The sequence below is a fragment of the Cervus canadensis genome, chromosome 22 (genome assembly GCF_019320065.1).
Source record: "Cervus canadensis isolate Bull #8, Minnesota chromosome 22, ASM1932006v1, whole genome shotgun sequence".
Lineage (NCBI taxonomy): Eukaryota > Metazoa > Chordata > Mammalia > Artiodactyla > Cervidae > Cervus > Cervus canadensis.
In genome coordinates this window covers 25,279,055-25,301,992 of record NC_057407.1, presented here as the reverse complement: position 1 = coordinate 25,301,992, position 22,938 = coordinate 25,279,055, and the positions used below count along the sequence as shown (strand labels likewise).

Genomic DNA, 22,938 nt, shown 5'->3' with positions numbered 1-22,938 from the left:
GTCAATTGCTTTAGAATTTATGAAGCATTTTACATACATTATTTCATTTAGATAATAAACTGAACCCAACCTTCTGGACCCCAAGTTGTTAAATAGCAATGAAATGAAACTTTCTGTTTCTAAGTAGGGAAGTCTTTAAAAAAAAAAAAAAAACTTATTAAAAATAGCTCCAAAGGCAATTTAAACATCAAAGAGCTTTTTATGAAACAGCATTTTGATGAGTTAAGTGTAAATGAATCGGAAACATATGGATTAAATTTTCTTTAAAATAAACAAGGATTTAAAAATTAAGAGGCAAAGTAGTTTGAAAACACATCTGACTTGATCCAAAGTGTCTGACCACAGAAAGGAACCAGGACTTTGTAAACCAGGGAGGTTAAAAATGGTCATCTTGTTCCCTAGAGTTCTTATCTTAGATTCTAGCTAGAGAAAAACTCTACAGACCTTAATTCCTAAATGAGTGGACACCTATAAGTTATTTTGAAATTTCCCTTTATGAAATTATTGTCTTAATACCAGATGACTACAATCGTGAATTAAGCTATCCACAGTTTGAGCAAGCTCTGGGAGATGGTGAAGGACAGGGAACCCTGGCATGCTGCAGTCCAAGGGTCACAAAGAGTCAGACAGGACTGAGTGATTGAACAAAAAAAAATATTGATAATGCCATAGAGCTTCTGTTTTTCTGACATGATTTTTGCTCTTCTGTGGGATTGCCTTTAGGAACAATGTGCTTAGTTTTCAAAGATGTTTCCAGGTTTCTCTTTCTCTCTCTCTTTATAAACATTTGTATATTTATTTTGAGACATCTCTCCTTTTCTTTTTTCTTCCAAAATTAGTAGACAGCCCACAGAGTATCAGAAAATTACTAGAGCTAATCAGTGAATTTAGCAAAGTTGCAGGATACAAAATCAATACACAGAAATCACTTGTATTTCTACATACTAACAGTGAAAAATCAGAAAGAGAAATTAAGGAATCAATCCCACTCACCATTGCAACAAAAAGAATTAAATATATAGGAATAAACCTACCTAAGGAAACAGAAGAATAGTACACAGAAAATTATAAGATACTAATGGAAGAAATCAAAGACAACATAAACAGATGGAGAGATATTCCATGTTCCTGGGTAGGAAGAATCAATATTGTGAAAATGACTGTACTATCAAATGCAATCTACAGATTCAATGCAACCCCTATCAAATTTCTAATGGCAATTTTCACAGAACTAGAACAAAAAATTTCACAATTCATATGGAAACACAAAAGACCCTGAATAGCCAAAACAGTCTTGAGAAAGAAGAATGGGGCTAGAGGAAGTCAGGAATCCTGACTTCAGATTATACTACAAAGCTAAAGTCATCAAGACAGTATGGTACTGGTACAAAAACAGAAACATAGACCAATGGAACAAGATAGAAAGCCCAGAAATAAACCCATGCACCTATGGGTCCCTTGTTTTTGACCAAGGAGGAAAGAATATACAATGGGGCAAAGACAGCCTCTTCAATAAATGGTGCTGGGAAAACTGGACAGCTACATGTAAAACAATGAAATTAGAGCACTTCCTAGCACCATACACAAAGATAAACTCAAAATGGATTAAAGACCTAAATGTAAGACCAGAAATTATAAAACTTGTAGAGGAAAACATAGGCAACACTTGATGACATAAAGCAAGATCCTCTATGACCCACCTCCTAGAGTAATGGAAATAAAAACAAAAGTAAACAAGTGGGACCTGATTAAACTTAAAAGGTTTTGCACAGCAAAGGAAACTCTAAGCAAGGTGAAAAGACAACCCTCAGAATGGGAAAAATAATAGCAAATGAAACAACTGACAAAGAATTAATTTCCAAAATATGCAAGCAGATCATACAACTCAATATCAGAAAAACAAACAACCCAATCTAAAAGTGGGAAAAAGACCTAAACAGACATTTCTGCAAAGAAGGAATATAGATGGCTAACAAACACATGAAAAGATGCTCAATGTCGCTCATTATTAGAGAATTGCAAATCAAAACTACAATGAGATATCACCTCACACCAGTCAGAATAGACATCATTAAAAAGTCTATAAACAATAAATTCTGGAGAGGGGGTAGAGAGCAGAGAACACTCTTGCACTATTGGTGGGAATGTAAATTAATACAGCCACTGTGAAATTTTTCTTTCCAATTTATTCATCAAAATTTTTGGTTGTTGACTGAGTCAGATATTTTAAGATATGCAACTTTAAAAATTCACCTGGTTTGGGGAGCCACAATTGTTTTCCAGTTATATAAGAACCCTGGTTTGAAGCCAGTAACCAGAGCTGACAAAGATTTGGTTTGCACAGATAATTTCCTTTTGTCCTGAAAAATGTTTGTCTTACTAACAGTTCTTTATTCGCCTTTATTGGATCCTACAATTGGCATGTTATGCAAACATTCCTTATGTTGAAAGATCAATTTTCCTCTCTCCAGCAACACACCTCAGGTTTCTGTTTCAAAAATTATTTTCCCCTCCCCTGGAGGTGAAATCCTCAGAGCAGTTGTTGCTTTTGGTCCAACCCTTCCTGCCTCTAAGTAAGTACTGCTTGGTGGAGTCATGATACTTAATAGATGTCTTGGAAAAGTTTTAGGCAGTGTCTGGGTGCCTGCAATAAAATTGAATTGAGACAGTATCCTCTGTCTCTCCGTGTCATCCATCCTTAACTGGGTTCCAGAAATCAGAGCAGCCTGAGACAGATTGTCAAAATGTGTCTTCGGCATTCTTCCAGCTTCTCATATTATTGATGCCCTCAAGGAGACTTGGGGCTCTCATGGGGTAGACCAGAAAACATTGTGCTTGAAGTCACACAGACATGGGTTTAAGACATGCATTTACTAACATGTGGTGGATTCAAAAGAATTTAGCTCTACAAAACATGGCATTTAAAAATTTTTCAAAAAAAAAAAAAAAATTTTTCAAGTCATTCCTATGAGTGTGGTGTATTTAACATGTTCTGTTGTCTTAAATTCGCTTGGAAGTTGTATCTTTTGGGTGCTTTTTAATGTCATCTTCACTGCATTCAGAAGATGCTGCCTTCTTAGGACCTGACCCTCATCTGTATAGACATGCCAGGCTGTTCTCCCCATGCCTGCATCTTTGCCCTCATGCTTCCTCTGTCTGGAATTTGCTCCCCCTCACTGGTCTTCATTCCTGCTATGCAAAAGCCTATTCATCCTCCAGGCCCGCCTTTTCCTAGAATCTCTTCCATGAAATGCTTGTTCAGAAGTGATGGCCTCTCCCCCTCAATTTCTCTGCCCCAGCTGTGCCCCTCCCCATGTGGTGTCACAGATTGTCAAGATTCAGTCCACATCAGTCTCATCTCCTCTTCTAAAACTGCTCTGTCCAATACAAGAGCTATAAGTTACGTGTTGCATCCTCATTTTAAATAATTAAACTTAAGTAATTGAAAATTCAGTTCCTTGGCTGCAGTAGCCACATTTCAAGTGCTCACAATTCACGTATGAATAGGAGCTATCCTGTCTGACAGAGCAGTTAGGGAACATTTCCATCACTCCAGAAAGTTATGTTGAACCACATCATTCTAAACTGTATGAGACATAGGGCAGCATGTTTCTGCTCTGTCTCTTCTACAAACTCTTCCCCACAATCTGCTCTACATGCCACAGTACCTGGCACATGAGGTACTGTTCACATCTGTCAACTTCCTGTCTTCCATAAGGCCCATTCAGAGCACTGATAGTGAAATCTTATCATTTTAAGTGCCATGTACTAATCTGAGTACTTGATGAGGTAGGTGTAACTAGTTTCCTTTTAGAAATGAAAGAATTAAATGAAGCGATCTGCTTAGGTCACAGGGGCAGTAGGTGATGAAGCCAGGATTTGAACTCTGGCCTTTCTGACTCCTTTCTGACTTTCCGATGGCTTTAATGATTAGCCATCATGCTCTACAACAGGATTTCTCAGCCTTAGCAGTACTGACAATATTGACTAGTGAGGGTTAGATAGTTCTTCATTGCGGGGCTGTCCTGTGCACTGTAGGATGTTTAGCAGCATCCTTGTCCTCTTGGTTGTTAGAAGCCAGTAGTATTACCCACCTACCACCTACCCCCTTTGTGGCAGCCATGAATATCTCCAGACTTTGCCCAGTGTCCCCTGTGGGTACCCTCCTCCCCTGTTCAGACCCATTTAAAGTTGGTCATATGGGTGAAGAGATGCCTTTCAAAATACTGACAACTTACTTCCAGCAAGTGAGAAGCAAGTTGACACCTCTTCAATAGGGGAACCAAAAAAGCTGTTCTTTTAATCTCCTATGTAATCCGCCAGGCCAGCTTCCCATCTGGGAAATGTTCAGCGGCTGCTTCCTTTTATGTTCAGCAGAGATAGAGCTTCGGGTTGCTGACAGCCCAGATGCTTTGCAGTGCCCTGTGACTCCCGGTAACACCCACGGGCCCTGTTCCACAAGGCCAGGCAACTAACTTTTCCTTGAGACCACCAGGTTTAGGCACAGTCTCCATAAGCAGCACCTCCATGGGAGGGGTGGGTGGGGAGGAGTCGAAGAGATGTGAAAAGAAGGAATAAAGAGCTAGTATCTGGCATACCTTGAATGAGAGAAAAGCGTTGTGAGTTTTTGAAAGGGTGCAGGGCCAAGCCAATGGCTCCAAAACCAGAAAAGAACAAGCTGCCTGGGAATAAGATTTCAGGCTTTATAAGAAATCACAAAATGAATAAGGCAAATAAGATGATCTTTTTAAAAACCACAAGATCTTCTTCCTAAGACAGCTCTGTCCCTACTGTAGATTCAGCCCTGTCACACACCCGTCTCTCCTGGCTTCTCCTTCGTTTGGTTGTTACCTGAGTATGGTGACTGCAGACACCGCGTAAGAAAAGCATTTATTTTGCAGAAGTTATAACTAAGACAACAGGTCTCTACTAGCACTCTGAGGAATGCCACAGACAAAAAATGGGTCCTATGAGCTGGAAGAATGCTGACTTTTCTTTCTCCTTTCTGGTGTTCTCAATGCACACTAGTATATAGAGGCTCTCAGAATGTCTGTAGCAAAGAAATGTGAATCACAAGCAAAGAAATCTTCTCTGGCTAACTTGAGCAAAAGGCGATCATACCTACCCAGCAAGCCCTTGGGAAAGAAGAGAGATAGGAGAGATGGCAGGTATGAAAGCATTTTTAAATGTTGAGGGTAGAAGTACAAATATGTGGTAAAATTCAACAAGGCTGCAGGAAAACTGCATTGTAGAATCACTGGGTACAGAACAAACTTCCCAGGCTCAAAATTAACACACACACACACACACAAGGATGTCTCTCCAAGAGCATATAAAGCTTTATTCTTTCAAAAATAATCTGTTTGAAAAGTTTTATTTTAGGTTCAGAATTTCTGATGTTCTCCATGTCTCTATTTTTAGGCATTCCAACTCCTGACTCTAATTAAGGAAATTATACTCAGCTCTTAACAAGTAAAATCCAGAGCATGAGCAGTTATAATTTATGAATAATGATATTCTTTAGGCTGAAGCAGTAACAGGCAGGACCTGACCTGGAGCTGTTTCCTCCTTTTTCCCCTACTCCCCACCTTAGCTGTGTAGTAAAATTTGCAGGAGAGGTACTGCATGGGAGGCGGGGGAGGCAGGGGTATGGGGTATGTATGTGTTGTCAGGGAGACTGCCTGCTTCACCCAGGTCACAGGGCCAGTCTGGTAGGTGGCAGAGCTGCCTGCCCTGTGTAGCAGAAACTCTTCATGCTTGCCCATGCGTCTTCTCAATACACTGGCAATAGCCCAGCAACAACAAGAACTGGAGTTGCTTACTACCAAGCCTCAATAGAAGTGCTTTTTCTACAACCATTATTAACATTTGAAAGACATCACTGCAGACATCTTCCTAGGTGCTTATAACTGATAATAGAATGGCTGGATAGATGGACACTGTATTAGTCACCTATGGCTGCATAACAGATACCCTCACAATAGCAGTAGTATTCAAAAATTAGCCTTTATTTCTTATTCAGGCTTCTGTGAGTTGTCTGGACAAATTCTTCAATGGCCTGTGGGTCTGTCTGTTGACTTTGCATCTTATGTGGCATTTTGGTACCCAGACCAGAGGGACAGTGGCTTCAAGGGTATGTTTGTCTCATGGTGATAGGAAATGTACAGAAGAGCCAAGCCAAACCATGAAGTCACATTTCAAGCCTTTACTTATAATTTGTCTATTCACATCCCACTGGGCAAAGCAAGTCCTATGCCTAGATCCAAAATCAAAGATCAGAGAAGCATGCTTAACTTACATATGGATGGATGGAGAGGCAGTCTAATCATCTGATAGAATTAAACAGAAATGTAACTGTTCAACTGTATTTTTAAATGAAAGCATTTAAATACTACTTGAGTTTAACAGAAGAGAAACTAAAGGACCTGTTTTGTGTCAGCTAAATGTTTTTCTATCACAGAATATGTTGGATTTTTTTTCTTAATCTCTTAAAATTTTAATAAACAAGATTAAAAAGAAACACAGTACTGCTTTTTCAAGAACATTGATGCTCCTAGATGGAACATTCATATTCCCTTTAAAATTCGTGTGTTGAAACCTAATCCCCAGTGTGATGGTATTAGGAGGTGAGGCCTTTAGGAGATGATTAGGTCATGGGCTGGGGCCTTCATGAATGAATTCATGTCCTAATAAAAGAGACCCCAGACAGATCTGTCACCCTTCCTCCATGTGAGACATTAAGAAGGAATGGTGAACCAGAAAGCAGGTCCTTACCAGTCACCAAATTCTCCAGTGCATTGACCTTGGACTTCCCCGTCTCCAGAACTGTGAGAAATCAATTTCTGTTGTTTGTAAGCCACCCCACCTATGATGTTCTGTTATAGTAGCCTGAACAGACTTTATATATGTTATATATTAACTTGAATGAGGAAAATATACATTTTTTTTTATTTTCAGTGACCTCTAACTGAATAAAAAGTGGCCTTCAATTACAAATATAGGCAACAAACCACACAGTAGAATTGGCAGTACCTGTGACTTTTTAACCTGTAGAAAATGTTTTTTTTTTTCTGTAACATGCAGTTATAGATATCTTGAAATATTATTTTCCCTTATCATTCATTGAGCAGAATTTTTACTTTTCATGTCAAATTGATCTATCTTTTTTTCATAGGTGGTGCTTTTTGCTTCTTGTTTAAGAAATCATTTAAGAAATCATTCCCCACCTCCAAAGTCATAGAGATAAACTTCTGTATTTCTTCTTAAATGTCTTAAGAGTTCTGCATTTCACATTTAAGCCCTTGATACATCTGAAATTGACTTTCATGAAAGTTGTGAAGTAGAGATTCAATTCCTTTTTTTCTCCCCATATGGATAACTAAGTGTCCTAATGTTACTTATTGAATTGTCTTATTTTCCCACACTGGTTCCACATGGACCTTTTGTTTCTGTGTTCTGTGACCCAGTCCCTGGGCCCATACTACTATGTCTTATTTAACTTAATATGTTATAGCAAATCTTATCAACTTTTTTGAGGCCTACCTTGCCAGTTCTTCCTTTTCTGTGTGAATTTCTAAACAACTTGTCAAGTTACACACACACACACAAGTGCAACATATATAAAATTTGGCTATGCCAAAACTTTTGACTGTGTGGATCACAACAAACTGTGGAAAATTCTTAAAGAGATGGGAATACCAGACCACCTGACCTGCCTCTTGAGAAATCTGTATGCAGGTCAGGAAGCAACAGTTAGATCTGGACGTGGAACAACAGACGGGTTCCAAATCGGGAAAGGAGTGCATCAAGGCTGTATATTGTCACCGTGCAGAGTACATCATGAGGAACGCTGGACTGGATGAAGCACAAACTGAAATCAGGATTGCCGGGGGAAATATCAATAACCTCAGATATGCTGATGACACCACCCTTATGGCAGAGAGTGAAGAGGAACTAAAGAGCCTTTTGATGAAAGTGAAAGAGGAGAGTGGAAAGTTTGGCTTAAAACTCCACATTCAGAAAACTAAGATCATGACATCTGGTCCTATCACTTTGTGGCAAATAGATGGGGAAACAATGGAAACAGTGGCAGACTTTATTTTGGGGGGCTCCAAAATCACTGCAGGTGGTGACTGCAGCCATGAAATTAAAAGACACTTGCTCCTTGGAAGAAAAATTATGACCAGCCTAGACAACATATTAAAAAGCAGAGACATTACTTTGCCAACAAAGGTCTGTCTAATCAAAGCTATTGGTTTTTCCAGTAGTCATGTATGGATGTGAGAGTTGGACTATAAAGAAAGCTGAGCGCTGAAGAATTGATGCTTATGAACTGTGATATTGGAGAAGACTCTTGAGAGTCCCTTGGACTGCAAGGAGATCCAACCAGTCCACCCTAAAGGAAATCAGTCCTGACTATTCATTGGAAGGACTGATGCTGAAGCTGAAACTCCCATACTTTGGCCACCTGATGCAAAGAACTGACTCATTGGAAAAGACCCTGATGCTGGGAAGATTGAAGGTGGGAGGAGAAGGGGACAAGAGAGGATGAGAAGGTTGGATGGCATCACCGACTCAGTGGACATGAGTTTGAGTAAGCTCCAGGAGTTGGTGATGACAGGGAGGCCTGGCATGCTGCAGTCCATGGGGTCGCAAAGAGTCGGACACGACTGAGCTACTGAACTGAACTGAACGAGGGCATAAATCAAGTATCAACACTGTCTCTGTGATATCGGTTGCTTGAAATTTGTTGATACTTTCTTTATGCCCCAGTACAGGGTCAAATTTTATATATGTTGCATGTATGCAAAAAATTTTAAAGTTTGCTAATATATTAGGAATAGTGATCTGTATATATCCAGTACGTTATTCTTACTGTGTTCTTTAAATCTCCTATCTTCTCATTTTTATTTCCTTTATTATTTTTTGGTTCCTATTGATAAAGAAGTTTTTGCAATCATAGGGGACTTGTTAATTTTTTTTTGTGGTCCTAAAATTCTTGCTTTAGGAATTTTGAAGTTATACTACCAGAAACATGTTTGGAATTGTTCTGTCCTTCTGATGATTGCAACTTTTGTGAAAATCTAGTGACCCTCTTTATCTGTAGAAGCATTTGTTTCTAGAAATAGAGGTACACGTTTTCTTTGGATTAATACTTACCTAACCTGTTCATCTTTTTATTTTTTTAATCATTCTGTATTGCTGCATTTTTAAAAATGATATCCAATAAGCTTCTATTTCTTACTGAATTTTTTTTTTACTTATAGTGATTAATACTATAATACTATTTAAGTCTATAATCTTATTTTAAATTTTAAGACTGGGCAAGGCTTCCCTAATTCCATTTCTTCCTCCTGAATAGTTGGGTAATTATATATGTAGTCTTGTTTCTCATTATATGCATGATGACTTTGTTTCTTAATGTTTGTATTGGTTTTAATTGTGAATGTCATTTCTTGATAATCGTCAAGACCCAGGTTTCTGATTGCATTTCTGCACTAAGAACTTGAGACTTTTCCTTCTCCCAGCCACCTTAGAACTGCCTAAAATTACATTTCTGCGCTGAGGTTGTTTGCTGATAGCATGGATTCCAGCCCCAAACCTGGAAACACCTTCTCTTTTCTCTCCTGGCCCCATGCAGAGCCCCGTAAAGCCAGCTTCTGCTCGGGCACTTGCTCCTCCTCTCTCCTGCATGCTCTGCCCAGTTGCTCAGTCCCGTCTGACTCTGTGCGACCCTCTGGTCAGTAGCCCACCAGGCTCCTCTGTCGGTGGGATTCTCCAGGCAAGAATACTGGAGTAGGTTACCATGCCCTTCTCCAGGGGATCTTCCTGACCCAGGGATCAAACCCACTTCTCCTGTGTCTCCTGTACTGCAGGCAGATTCTTTGCCGCCAAGCCACTGGGGAAGCCCCTCTTATCTCCTCCTGGCGACTAATTTAGACCCAGGATGTCAACCATGAGAAAAATAACTTACCCTAAGACAAGTGCCAAACTCCAGAGCTACCTTTCCCTGATGATTCTTGTTTTCTGGTCATTTATGGCCTCCATGCAGTTCCCTTGCTCTCCTGTGCAGAAAGCAATTCATTTCTTAAAATGTCTTTAGTATTTTCTTAAGCGTTAAAATCATTGTACTTTACTAAGATGAGTTTCTGCAAACATCTAGTCTGTCAATTGCTTAGAAACAGAAATACCTTTCTACTCTTCTCTTTCTCAGTCTCTTATTTATTCCTTGTAACACACAGTATATCATTCATTTACATGTTTAATTTGTCTTCCTCACTATTTTCCATGAAGATATTAACTCTGTTCTTTTCTCTCCCCTTGTATCTTCAGGACCTCACTAGCATCACATCTCAGTATATTTCTATTAAATTTATATGTAAATGAACAAGTGAATGAATAAATGAATGAATGAAAATTCAGCAAGCTGGGTCACAAATACATAGTAATAAAGAGAAGGCAGGTTCTTGGAGAAGATGTTTGTTTGCTCCACACCTTATATTTTGAGGGGAAGGAGTAGAAGACTCCAGGAAACTAATGTATCTGGTAGAAACTGGCAGAAACAAAGTCCAGATAATGCGTAGACTTGCCAAATGGGAGGAACCTGTGGTCCTGCTCTCAAGGTGTCAGACCACCTCACATTTCACAGTCGAGTAAGGAAAAAAGTTTTATAGACCAAGGTTGTCTGAAAATACACACTGCCTTTATGCAGTCTACTGAGTTTGATAACTATGTTGTAAAGCCTTTTCAGCCTATTTTGTCTCATGGGGCTTTTCTAAAGGCTTGGTGTACTAATGTAGGTTGGTGAAGGGCTAGATGCCCCAAGGAAATCATGTGCAATGTGAGAACAAAGTACTCGCAATGCTGTTTACCCTCTGACCACCCTGTTCCCAGTTGCTGCTCCAACAGGTTTTATTTATCTTAAGATTAAAGCAAATCACCAGTGGACATGTAGTTATTGCTTTCCAGTGAAATGCAAACACATAAGCCAGAGGCATCAGGGGATTCTGTCACCTTTGAAAAATGATTCATTTTTTTGTGGGCTTTGTTTTTCCCTCATGAGAAACCTGGTAACATTTCAGAACCTGAAATCCTTCCCTAAACTAAAATAACCTGTTGAAGGTAAGTTTAAATCTAAAGTAAAAGAGGGGAATTTTTTTTTCTTGAATTTAGAAAGATGTCTGGTCATGCTATTGCAATTTTTTTTTTTTAAAGAAATCATAATTGGATTTCACTGAGTCACAATTTACCCTGAAATTGCATTAATTAGAGAAATCTAAGACTTGTAAATAAACTTACTAATATGTCTATTCTAGACTCTGTGCCATCATTAATCAATCATAGGGCTCCTTCACTGGGCCTCAAAATCCTTCTCAACACAGAGCAACAGGAGAAACCTAAATGCCGTTTCTCATTCTCAGTGAATAAAGATGACACACCCTTTGGCCATTTTACCAGCCAAGCTAATGCTAAACTTATCCCTTCAGTGTAGGTTCTAGATTTTATAGGCGAAGCAAGTTCAGGGCTCATCTCAGAAATTTGGTAATACTTGCTTTCTGTGTTTCTTTTTAACAGCTAATCTATTTTTCGCTTATTCTGCCTCTGTCATACCATAACTGATTTCCTGCTCTCTTTATAATAGTTCAAAGACAAAAATAATATCCTTTACAAGAAAAAGAAAATTCCTAGCAGCAGAGAAGCAGGCAGTCAGATAAATGAAATTGCCTAATTTTCCATACAATGAACTTAGTGCCTGTGGTCCCCGTTGAACAAACCAGAAGGTGAGAAGCTCTGTAAACAGAGGCTGTGAAAGTTGTGATAACAATCAGCAACTGATTTTTCCTCAGTGAAGAGATTTTCCATCAGATTTCACTTGACCTTGAGCACTGTGTTGTTAGCCATGAATAATTTATGGTACTTATTACAGTAAGGTCCCTTTTAACTGACATTATCAGGGAATTAGATGCCTTAAATGAGTGAATTGGCCAGATACTAAGACTTGCTCCCTTTACAGGGTAAAGAAAATCTTTATTATAACCATTTCAGTACTTATTTTTCTCAGATGTGTGGCAGTATTTTGTGAGTTATTGACAGTCAAGGAAACGTAGACATTCATTTATTCAATAAATAGTTATGGGAGCCTTGTATGTGCCAGACACTGTGCCGGGTACACTCTTTTCCAGTGAAAGGGTGTCTGTTCTTATAAACCCTCTGCTCTGGTGAAGAGAGAAAAACAAGGAATCATACTGAAGTGCAGGATAAGAGATATAAAGACTGTTGTGAACTTCATTGAATTGGGTGACAAATATAGTTAAATTCAGAGCTGGCTGGGTTCTCCAGAACAGTTGGCCTCACCACTCTGATAGCTATGCCTTGGGTTCTTGCAGTTGATCTTATAAAATTTGTACTTCCTCCCTTCAATTTAGCTCCAGCTTCTTACTGTTTGCTAAGTGTGTGGCACTGCCCCTGTCATTTTTCTGTTCCTCAGTAATGTTCATGAAATGGTTAAATGAGGGATAGCATGTACATGGTGTGTCTATTATTATGTAAAAAACTACCCTGAAACTTACTGGCTTAGAAGAACGCACATTTATTATCATACAGTTTCTGTGGGTTAGGAATCCAGCATGTTCAACTGGATCCTCTACTTCAGAGTGTCTGACATGGCTGCCAATCATGGTGTCTTTGCCACAGCTGGGGTCTCGTTGGAAGGCAGGCCTCCAATCTTCAAGGACTGTTGGACTGAGACCTTCACTTCTCTGCTGGCTGTTGTCTGGAGCACCCCTCAGTTCCTTGTTACATGAGCCATTCCACCAAGGCAGCTAGCTTGCTTCATCAAGGCCAGCAAGACAGCATCTTCCAGCAAGATGGAGGTCACAGTCATAACCTAAACACAGACGTGACATTCCATCACTTTTGCTGTATTCTATTGGTTCCAAGCAAGGCACTAGGTCCCGCCCACTCTCAAAGAGAAGAATACCAGGGGAGGGATCAATGGGGATTCCCACAGAGGCTGCCTACCCTCACATACCAACATATCATTGTATTTCTCCCTGAGGCCATAGCAGAAGTGATTAATCAGTCATGGCGTGCTCTCCCACTGAGCCCAGAAGAACTTTCAAAATCCTGCCTAGTAGAGGACTCCAAGAGGCCTATTACCAATCAGGTGGTGATAAGGGCAACTTGCCTTCTCCTATTTAAATAGTAACCATTCCAAGTCATGGCAGTAGAGAAAATGTTTAGGTTGAGAATCTAGACAGAAACAGAGACTGTAGTTAGAGACAGAACTATAATATGGCATGGTGATAGCCATTGTTTGCAAAGTCAATGAGAAGCAAGCAAAGCTACTAGTAGAAATCAATTGATAAAATATTAGAGGCAGATATTTCACAGTAAGGACCAAGAATAAAGAAATGTACATCACAGCATGAAAGAGCCCGTGTGAGATCAGATCATATCATAGTTGGACACATAGAGGAAAATCCAGTCCTGACCAGAATGCAGGTTATTCTGTTGGCTACACTGAACAAGAGTTATCATCATTTTAATCAATGAAAAATACCAGAGATGGACATCAGAGGGCATGACCTATGCTTAGTTTCTATCTTATGCCTGTTTCAGGTTTGAGGGTATCCTACTGATGTCTGTGGCAGAATTTTTCAACCTTTCTTCAGCTGCCTTCTCTTTGCATAAACTTCAAACTCATTACCTTGGAGAAGGAAATGATAACTCACTCCACTATTCTTGTCTGGAAAATCCTATGGGCAGAGGAGGCTGATGGGCTACAATCCATGGGGTCTCAAAGACTTGAACAGGACAGACTGTGCCTGCGCACACATGCACACACACACACACATACAATTGTATGAAAAAGTTACTTCTCCAGAATAATTTTGCTTACAAAAGTCAAGTAGTTAAAGTCCTATTATTATAGACCAATGTGCTCCAGATGAAAATGTCTCCAGTTTTTTTTCAGTTTTATTCTGGTTTCTGAGAACTGCATGAAGAGCAGAACATTTCACAGTAATCCTCTGGAACCCCTAAGTCCTGTTTCAAAAAATTATTTGTTGGCTCTTTTCTAGGGCCTGCACAAAAGTAGTCATGACATTCATCCACTCTCCTCCAGTGAGCTGGAGAGAATAAGGCACATTCCATCCCTATACCCTGAGCAGTACCATGACTTCAGGGCCAGACATGGACTCCAGAGAGCTTTCTACTTATACTAAAAACACACCAACTCTTAGTTCTAAAAAATCAGGTAGCAAAATATTTGTGTTTTTAGCCATTGTTATAAGTAAAACCCTAAACAAGTATATCTCTAGGTCGGTTTGATCATTTCCAGGATGTAGTTTTGAGAACTCTAAATATACGAATTTCCCTTATTACGTAAACATAGTACTAATTGGGGGGAGGGGGGGAGGAAAATAAAAAGAGAGTAAAAAAAATACTTATTACCTATGTACAAGGGAACTTCTCTACTCCCCCTTCTTTGAGACTCACTCACTTATCTCTGCGTGATTTTATTCCTACTACACAATGAGGACCTTCTTACTTGTAATGAATTCTTTTATGTGTTCACACTGGCTTTGAACTCCTGAAGGCTTTATTTTTGTCCATGACGTTTCTTAAAAAAAAAAATTCTGGTGATCTTTAAACTAGGGCTTTGCAGCTTCCCAGGAGAATAAGATGTTTTAATGATTTATTTTAAAATTATTTCATACTTTCAGAAAAGCTTCTATAACAGTACATTGAGTTCCTGCGTATTCTTCACTCAGGTTCCTCACAGTTTTATCACTCCTTCAATATATGTACTTAGATTTTTTCAGAGCCATAAGAAGTTACACTGCTGAGTTAATACACATTACACCTTTATACTCCAAAGTCTCTTCACTAAAAATAAGAGCCTTTCCCCACATCGTCATAGTACAGCCATGAAATGGTGATGCCTTCTAATCTACAGACTTCTTTTGCATTTCACCCATTTTCCCAGTAATGGGTTTACAGGTCTGGATCCAATTGTGGTCACATACTGCATTTGTCTGGACATTTTTGAAGAGTACGGGCCAATTATTTTGTAGAACATCCCTCCATTTGAGTTTCTCTAAACATTTCCCCAAGATGCAATTCAAGATACACTTTTCAGGTAGAACTATCAGAAATGATGCTATGTTTTTCTCAGTGCATCCTCTCTGTAGGGACCCACTGTTTGTCCATGTACAGTTCGCAACTTTCTGTGCTCTATAATTATGTCGTATTTAGTGATACTTGGTTTCATCTTCATGTTTAGTAACTGTCCTATTCCTCACCAGTTCTAGCCTACGTTGATGATTTTTGCCTGAATCTGCTATTTCTCTGATACTTGACATGAAGATTTTTAAGGGCAACTTTGCATGAACGGTTTTAAAGGAATAATTTCCAGATTGTCAGCTCCCCTCTAGAGTCTTCTAAAAGTGCTCTGAGAGCACGCATGTGGCATGCAAGTTCTCCTGCCAGAGCCTCACAATGTGGGCTCCTGGAGTGGCCTGCTCCAGGACACCACAACTCAAGGAGAAGGACGCATCTGGATTTGTACCATGAGCCCCAGCTGGTTCCCTCCCACTTCCCTTCTCATGGCTGCCTTTTTCCCCTTTTATCACAGGGAGGCCCACCTCTTGACCATTTGAATCTTACTGTGGTGCATTCCCCCAGGGTAAAAAATCCAGGACTTCAGACAAAGGAGTGATTCAAACTTTAGCTGTTAGTGTTGAGAAAATGAATGATTCTAGTGATTGGGTTACAAATCCTTTTCAGTTCTTTGCTTTCAACAAAATTGAAGAAGGATCTGATGGAGTTGTCAGTTGATCATTAAAAATAATTTTTGATGATAGATCACCATATAATTTTTGACAAATGACTTGGAAGAGTTTAAAGACTTGAGTGATGTTGCTGTAAAAAAAACTCTTTCCGCGTCCATCTACTTATGTGAACAAAGGTTTTCAGTCCTTACAATTGTGATTAAAAGGTGGGGGGCAGGGGGGGCGGGCAGAAGGAGTGAAATTGATGCTGAATTCTGTCTCACTTGGACAATAAAACGTATTCTGGAGTTAATAGGAGAGAAAAACCCAAACTCATTTAAGATACACACTTCCATTAAAATTTTACTTCTTGTGTTTTGTAATTATTTATCAAAATTTATAATGCATATATCTGTTGTTTTGACCAATTAAATGCAAATAAAAATAGTTGTGATAATAAACATAGATGAAGGATAAATACTTTTTCAGAAGCATTTTAGGAGTCATGAGCAGTAATATTTGAAGAATATTGCTCAGAAAGATGCTTTCCCTCTGGATATATTACAGAATTTCTCTGGTACTTTCTCTCCTGTGTTCTATAGCCAACCTTCCTCTCCTCTTCCAAGGTTTGTCTCTACCTTACTTTACGAGTTCTGCTCAGCTATTACACCCCACTCTCACCCCCAGACCAGTGGGATTTGACCCCTAAGTCAAAGACCAGCCTTACTCCTGAGCAGGAGAGGAGTCCATATCATCCTCTTAGATTCTTACAGGTCCTTAATCCTGTGTCTATAATCAGGGCATAGCCCCTGCAGCTACTATATAACCAGACCTATAGAGGCAGGGGGAGAAGGAAATGGCAACCAACTCCAGTATTCTTGCCTGGAGAACTCCGTGGACAGAGGAGCCTGGTGGGCTGCTGTCCATGGGGTCACACAGAGTCGGACACAACTGAAGCGACTTAGCAGCAGCAGCAGCAGCATATTTCTAAGACACAGGCTTCTTCTCTGAGTATAGTCAATAGGTCGTATCCAACAAAGAAAAACATGTCCTTGTGGCAAGTCCCATTTGCAAGATTCTGTTTGAATAAGAGCTGTCTTGCTCAGAATATGTGTACAGGCTTATTAGACTGTGGATAAAGCACAGCAGAGTCAGGGAAAAGAAGAAAGTCTATCAGTTCAGTTCAGTTCAGTCGCTCAGTCGTGTCTGACTCGTTGCAACCCCATGAGTCACAGCATGCCAGGCCTTCCTGTCCATCACCAACTCCCGGAGTTTACTCAAACTCATATCCATTGAGTCGGTGATGCCATCCAGCCATCTCATTCTCTGTCATCCCCTTCTCCTCCTGCCCCCAATCCCTCCCAGCATCAGAGTCTTTTCCAGTGAGTCAACTCTTCGCGTGAGGTGGCCAAAGTATTGGAGTTTCAGCTTCAGCATCAGTCCTTCCAATGAACACCCAGGACTGATCTTTAGGATGGACTGGTTGGATTTCCTTGCATTCCTGAATTGCAAGATTTTTATTAACATTCCTTGTTACAATTCTTATTAAGATCCCCAGACTTTGACAACAGGATCATCTGATCTGCGGGTATGGGCTAGGCACAGCCCCACCAGATAACTTTGTTGTATTGTGTACTTGCGCAAGACCTCAAGGATTGTTGCCTGAGAGCCTGGTCCTTAATCCTAATTTCAGCTTTCCAAATCCATTCTTTTGTTTTTATGCAGGTATTCCATACTCCAAAGAGTTAAAATGGATCAATAAATCAGCTGAGGGTAAGTGAACTGTTAAATCACAAATTTTTATTGTTGTAGTAGTATTACAGCCTATATAAATTTGATTGTTTATATCAAATGATTCTTGTATACTACACTTAAAATATTTCTTCTGATTGGAAGTATAATCAAGCATGTAGATGATAGCAATAATTCTTTAAGTGTAATTGAATATTTAAGCTTCAAAAGACATGTGAACATGGAAAATAAATTTGTAGAAAAAGATTTAATTGGTAAGCATTTTAATTGATGTTTTCTAATGAAATATAAAAGTATTATGTGTTTAACAATGTAATAATTTTGGTGAAATTCTTTGGCGGGGGTGTGGTAAAATAGATATGAATGGGGTTAAGACTGTGGACTTTTATCATTCCCACACAATTAATATGGCTGTGCCGGTCCACAGTATACTCCTTTAGCCAATAATGTTGCTTTTACAAAGCTCCTTAAGGAAAATGCAAAGTTAGCAAATTTGTTCATTGTAGAATTTTGTATTAGTTGTAGACTGATAGCAATGAATAAAAACAACTGATGCAAGGGATTAGGGTAAATTAACTGTAATAGTATACAGTTCTTTAAAATTTTGTCAAAACACATTTGTTTTATTTTTTATTGAGGCATAGTTGGTGTACAGAACACATAGAATGCTAAATAGATCGCGTGTGTGTGTGTGTGTCTGTGGGAAAGAGAGACAGAAAGAAACAGAAAGGAGAGAGGGGGGAAAGGAATTTAAAACACAAATACACAAGAAAAAGATAGGCAACCATGATGGTGAGATTAAGGGTAATTTTTATTTTCTTGTTTACATTTTGTTTAGCTTTTAAATTCTTTTGCAATGCATGCATCAGTTTTATGGTCCAAAACAGCATTGCTTTAAAAACTATATTGAATGAGTATTCCAACTTGTGAACTGCTGGTTTTCAGGAAAATCAGACTTTGCAGTCCACTGGCAGCACGTTTGCGGTGTCCTTTCTCTTCCCCTGCCCCCAGCCTATGGACAGCAGCTTGACTGAGAGACCTACAGGCTGCTGTGTATCTCTCTTTCACTCACACACGCAGGCACGTACGCATACACACACACGATCAGAGGGTATTCTAGTGTGTCCCTCGAGAGTGTACTTTCTTTCCTTTATCCTGAATAATTTAAATGGAGCTGAAGAAAGCTATTCTTTTCCATGAGCTGATATTAAAAGGTTGAGCGAACCATGCAATGAGTTACTTTCATCTATCAGTATTATGACTAAATATCCTCTCTTAAATTATTCATTCGTTCAACAAATAATTTTGAGTGCCTGTTAGACTCTCAGGTAGTCACTTTTATGGAGATGAAAATGTATTCATTTATTCATCTGCTTAGTCAGTCAGTAAATAGTATTTCCTACAGTCCTTACCAGTGTGTGACAGCCGCTATCCTAGACCCTGCAAATACTGTGGTAAACTAGATAGATATGAGACTACCCTCAAGGACTTCATGGTCTGGTAGGAGAGAGAAAAAATTCAAGCAATAAATAAAAATAAGTTCAGTTTGCAGAATTGCCTTGTAAAAATGCCCAGTGTTGCAGTAAGATCAGCAGTGATCCTCCCCAATGAGGTGGTCCTGGAAGGCCTCTCTGAGCAGAGGACCTGGGTGTGACTCAGAAAGTGATAAGAAATTGGTCGGGGGTGAGCTGAGTTCCAGGGAGTTAGGGAGAGCACTTTCCAACCTGAGACAGGAAAGGACTCCAGAAGCCCTAGAGGTAGGGAAAGTCTGCAGTGGGATGGTTCTTGGTAGGCTCCAGGGAAGAGGGGGCAGCCTTTTGCCAGGGTGATGAGTTTGGCTGGATCCAACACAGAGTTTGAGTACAAATTTGAGTTTTAATGAGCAGACTAGTCAATAGGTATAATTAAGGTATAAATCAGAGATCAACAAGCTTTTCCTATAAAGGGCCAAAATTTTTTACTTTCTGGCCCTGCAGGGCTTTAGAGTCTCAACTCTGCCTTTGTTAAGGAAAACACCAGAGGCAATAGGTAGAAGAATGGGATCTTCACTCACAGAACCAGGCTTAGACCAGATTTGGCTCATGAGGTATAGTTTGCCAACCCTGGACATAAACGGAAAAGTTGTAGAACTCCTCAGTCATGCTACTGAACATCAGGGAAAGAGATGACTTCCTGTGGTGAAATCTGAGGTGGGTCTTAAAAGATAAGGAAGAATCAAAAATGAAATGATGGGGGGAAAGAAAATATAGGCAAAGGAATCAGTAGGGTACAGTCCAGAGGCAGCAAAGTCCAGAGCCCCCAGGGAGGCAGTTAGCATCTGCCCAGGGAGTGGTGAGGAAGTGCAGCTCTTTTATTCCTCAGATATTTCAAGGACCTGTGAAGTAGCAGACACTGCACTAGACAGTGGGGGTCGGAGATAAGGAGTGAACAAGGAATGAATCTCCAACCTCAGATACTAGAGGAGCTGACAGGTAAGTAAGCAAGTCATCCCGCAATTAACTCAGTGTGGGGAAATAAGGTCTTAACAAGGATGAGTCAAGAAATTAACTTTCTTTCCTTCATTGTAGCTGTTTTCTTTGGTGCTTGATTAAGTCAATGTGCTCACATGCTAGAAAATTACAAAGATACCAGAGGATACACAGTGAAAATTTTCTCTCCCAACCTCTATCCCTTAAGCCTACTGAATACCCACCCTACCACGCCCCCCAGCACAACCAGTGTCACTGATTTCTTCTGGATCCTTCTAAAGTTCATCTATGCAGATCTAAAGAAATGAGTATATTTGGGGTTCTTTGCTTTTCCTCTTGATTACACTGATCATCTAGCTGAATCTTTAAGAATAAATTTTCCCGAGAGGAGAAAGACAATGGAGGTTAAGAGAGAGCATGTGTCTTGAAGATGGATGGGATGGAGGAAAAGAAGGGACAGAAGATGGGCACAGTGCATAAGTTGGCTACATAGGATAATCCATCCTGTCAGTCCTCATATGTGTCAATCCCAGTCTCCCAATTCATCCCATTCCCCCTATTCCTCCCTTGGTGTCCATACGTTTGTCCTCTGTATCTGTGTCTCTATTTCTGTTTTGCAAATAAGATCATCTATACCATTTTTCTAGCTTTCACATATATGTATTAATATACAGTATTTCTTTTTCTTTAACCTACTTCACTCTGGGTCCATCCACATCTCTACAGATGACCCAGTTTTGTTCCTTTTAATGGCTGAGTAATATTCCATTGTATATATGTACTACATCTTTCTTATTCATTCCTTTATTGATGGCCCTTTAGGTTGCTTTCATGTCCTAACTATTGTAAATAGTGCTGTAATGAACATTGGGGTGCATGTATCTTTTTGAATTATGATTTTCTCTTTGATATGCCCAGGAGTAGGATTGCTTGGTCATATGGTAGTTCTATTTTTAATTTTTAAGGAACCTTCTTGCTGTTCTCCCTAGTGGCTGTTATCAATTTACATTCCCACCAACAGCACAAAAGTATTCCCTTTTCTCCACACTCTGTCCAGCATTTATTGTTTGTAGACTTTTGACGATGGCCATTCAGACCAGTGTGAGGTGGGTACTTCATTATGGTTTTGATTTGCATTTCTCTAATAATTAGTGATGTTGAGCATCTTTTCGTGTGATTGTTGACCATCTGTATGTCTTCTTTGGAGAAATGCCAATGTAGATCTCCCACCCATGTTTTGATTGAGTTGTTTGAGTTTTCAACAGTAATTGGTGTTTTAGGAAGATTGTTCTAACAGCTGGCAGAAAGTAGATATCCAGGGGAGCTTTGAATGACACTTGCAAAAGTAGTCCTTCTTTCCTTCAGTCAATAAAAGTCAATGAAGGTGTTTAAATAGAAGAAGGGTAATATCTGAAGTATTCTTCAGGTGGATTAACCTATCTACACATTTTTTGAAGAATTCAAACTAAGAGAAAACCAACTAAGTGACAATCTAACTCATCACCAACTCTCAGCAGAAATGTATGTTTATGTACTTTTTAACTTTAAGAAAGAAATCTGTGTTAGTAATCTACTGCTGCATAACAAACTATCCTAAAGTGAAGTAGCTTCAAATAACCCATGTTTATTACCCCACATCTCACATGGGTCAGGAATCTGGGCATACCTTAATTGGGTCCTTGGCTTCAGGGTCTCACAGCTAGAACCAAAATGTCAGGCTGGGGTGGGCTTTCATTTGAAAGTTCAATTGGTAAAGAATCTACTGTTCACGGTTGTCAACAGGATTGACAAAATGGAGTGTTGTTGGCCCTTAGTTCCTTGACACGTGGGTTTCTCTGTATGGCAGCTTATTTCATGAAAATGAACAAGCTGAGAGGGCAGGAGAGTGAGTCTGCTGACAAGACGAATGCTAGACACATTTGTAGCCTAATCGCAGAAGTGATATGCCATCGTTTTTTCCGTTGGTTAGAAGCAAGTCACTAACTCCAGTGCATACTCAGGGGCAGGGAGTTCCATAGAGGCAGGAATATAAAGAGGTGGGATTGTGGGATGCTGACTTAGAAGCTGCCCACCAGGGGAACTACAACTAGTTGGATGCGATCTGGAGGAATAAAGCCAGCGTTGTTCCTCCCCCGTGATCTAGTCAGGAAATCATCTTGCTCTCCCCTGGCCGGCTGATTACCACCCTCATTACCATCACTGCCGCACGGCTGTCATGTTTGTCCACTTCTCCTGATGACAAAATGCCGCCCCTCTTGAAGTCAGAGCATCTGGGAGTGTTTATATGCAAGCTGTATTGGGCTCTCTCCCCCTGCTGGAGTTGGACTGTTGTGAAGAGTCTCCCCCCAGCTGCTGCTGCCGATATTTATGACATCAACTGACTAAAGGGAACTCATTTAAAAGTAAAGATAAATTCTTCACTCATGCCTTTCTCTTTCTAGCAGAGCAGACTGGTTGGTTTGGTAAAGAACTTGCTTCCACTCCATGTAGGACTTCATAAACCAGAGTGCTAGAGGAGGGCCTTAGAACAAGCAACTCAGAGAATGCCTGGAGGAACTCAGAGCTCAGAATCTAGACTGTGTAAACTGCCATTCCAAACCAAAGAGAAATTAGACACATAGAAATCACAAAAGCTACCATTGTGTGTGTACACTGTGCTCCAGTGATGGAATAAGAGCCTGACCTTCATTACCTTGTTTTAGTCCCTAACTGTGCAAAGTTAATGCTATTAAACTCATTTGACAGAAGAGGAAACTGAGACCCAGAGGACAGAAAGCTTGCCCATGCTCACAGGTAGGAAGAATAGTACTGCAATTCAAACACTGTCAGTCTGGTTCCAAGCATTCTTAAATTAGGAACCAGCAATGATTTATTTCTATGAATAACCACGTTTTGTCTGAATTATAGAGTGGCCTCATCAGCTAGGGATAATTCAGGGAGGATAA

The 22,938-nt window shown here is 39.8% G+C and overlaps 1 long non-coding RNA gene across 1 annotated transcript; it reads left to right on the top strand.

Moving 5' to 3' along the window:
• Window positions 1-2,410: 2,410 nt before the first annotated feature.
• On the top strand, window positions 2,411-20,865 carry LOC122425164. Its single transcript, XR_006264727.1, has 3 exons — window positions 2,411-2,423; window positions 4,549-4,550; window positions 20,729-20,865. It is a non-coding gene; the product is annotated as an uncharacterized LOC122425164 (long non-coding RNA).
• Window positions 20,866-22,938: the final 2,073 nt, after the last annotated feature.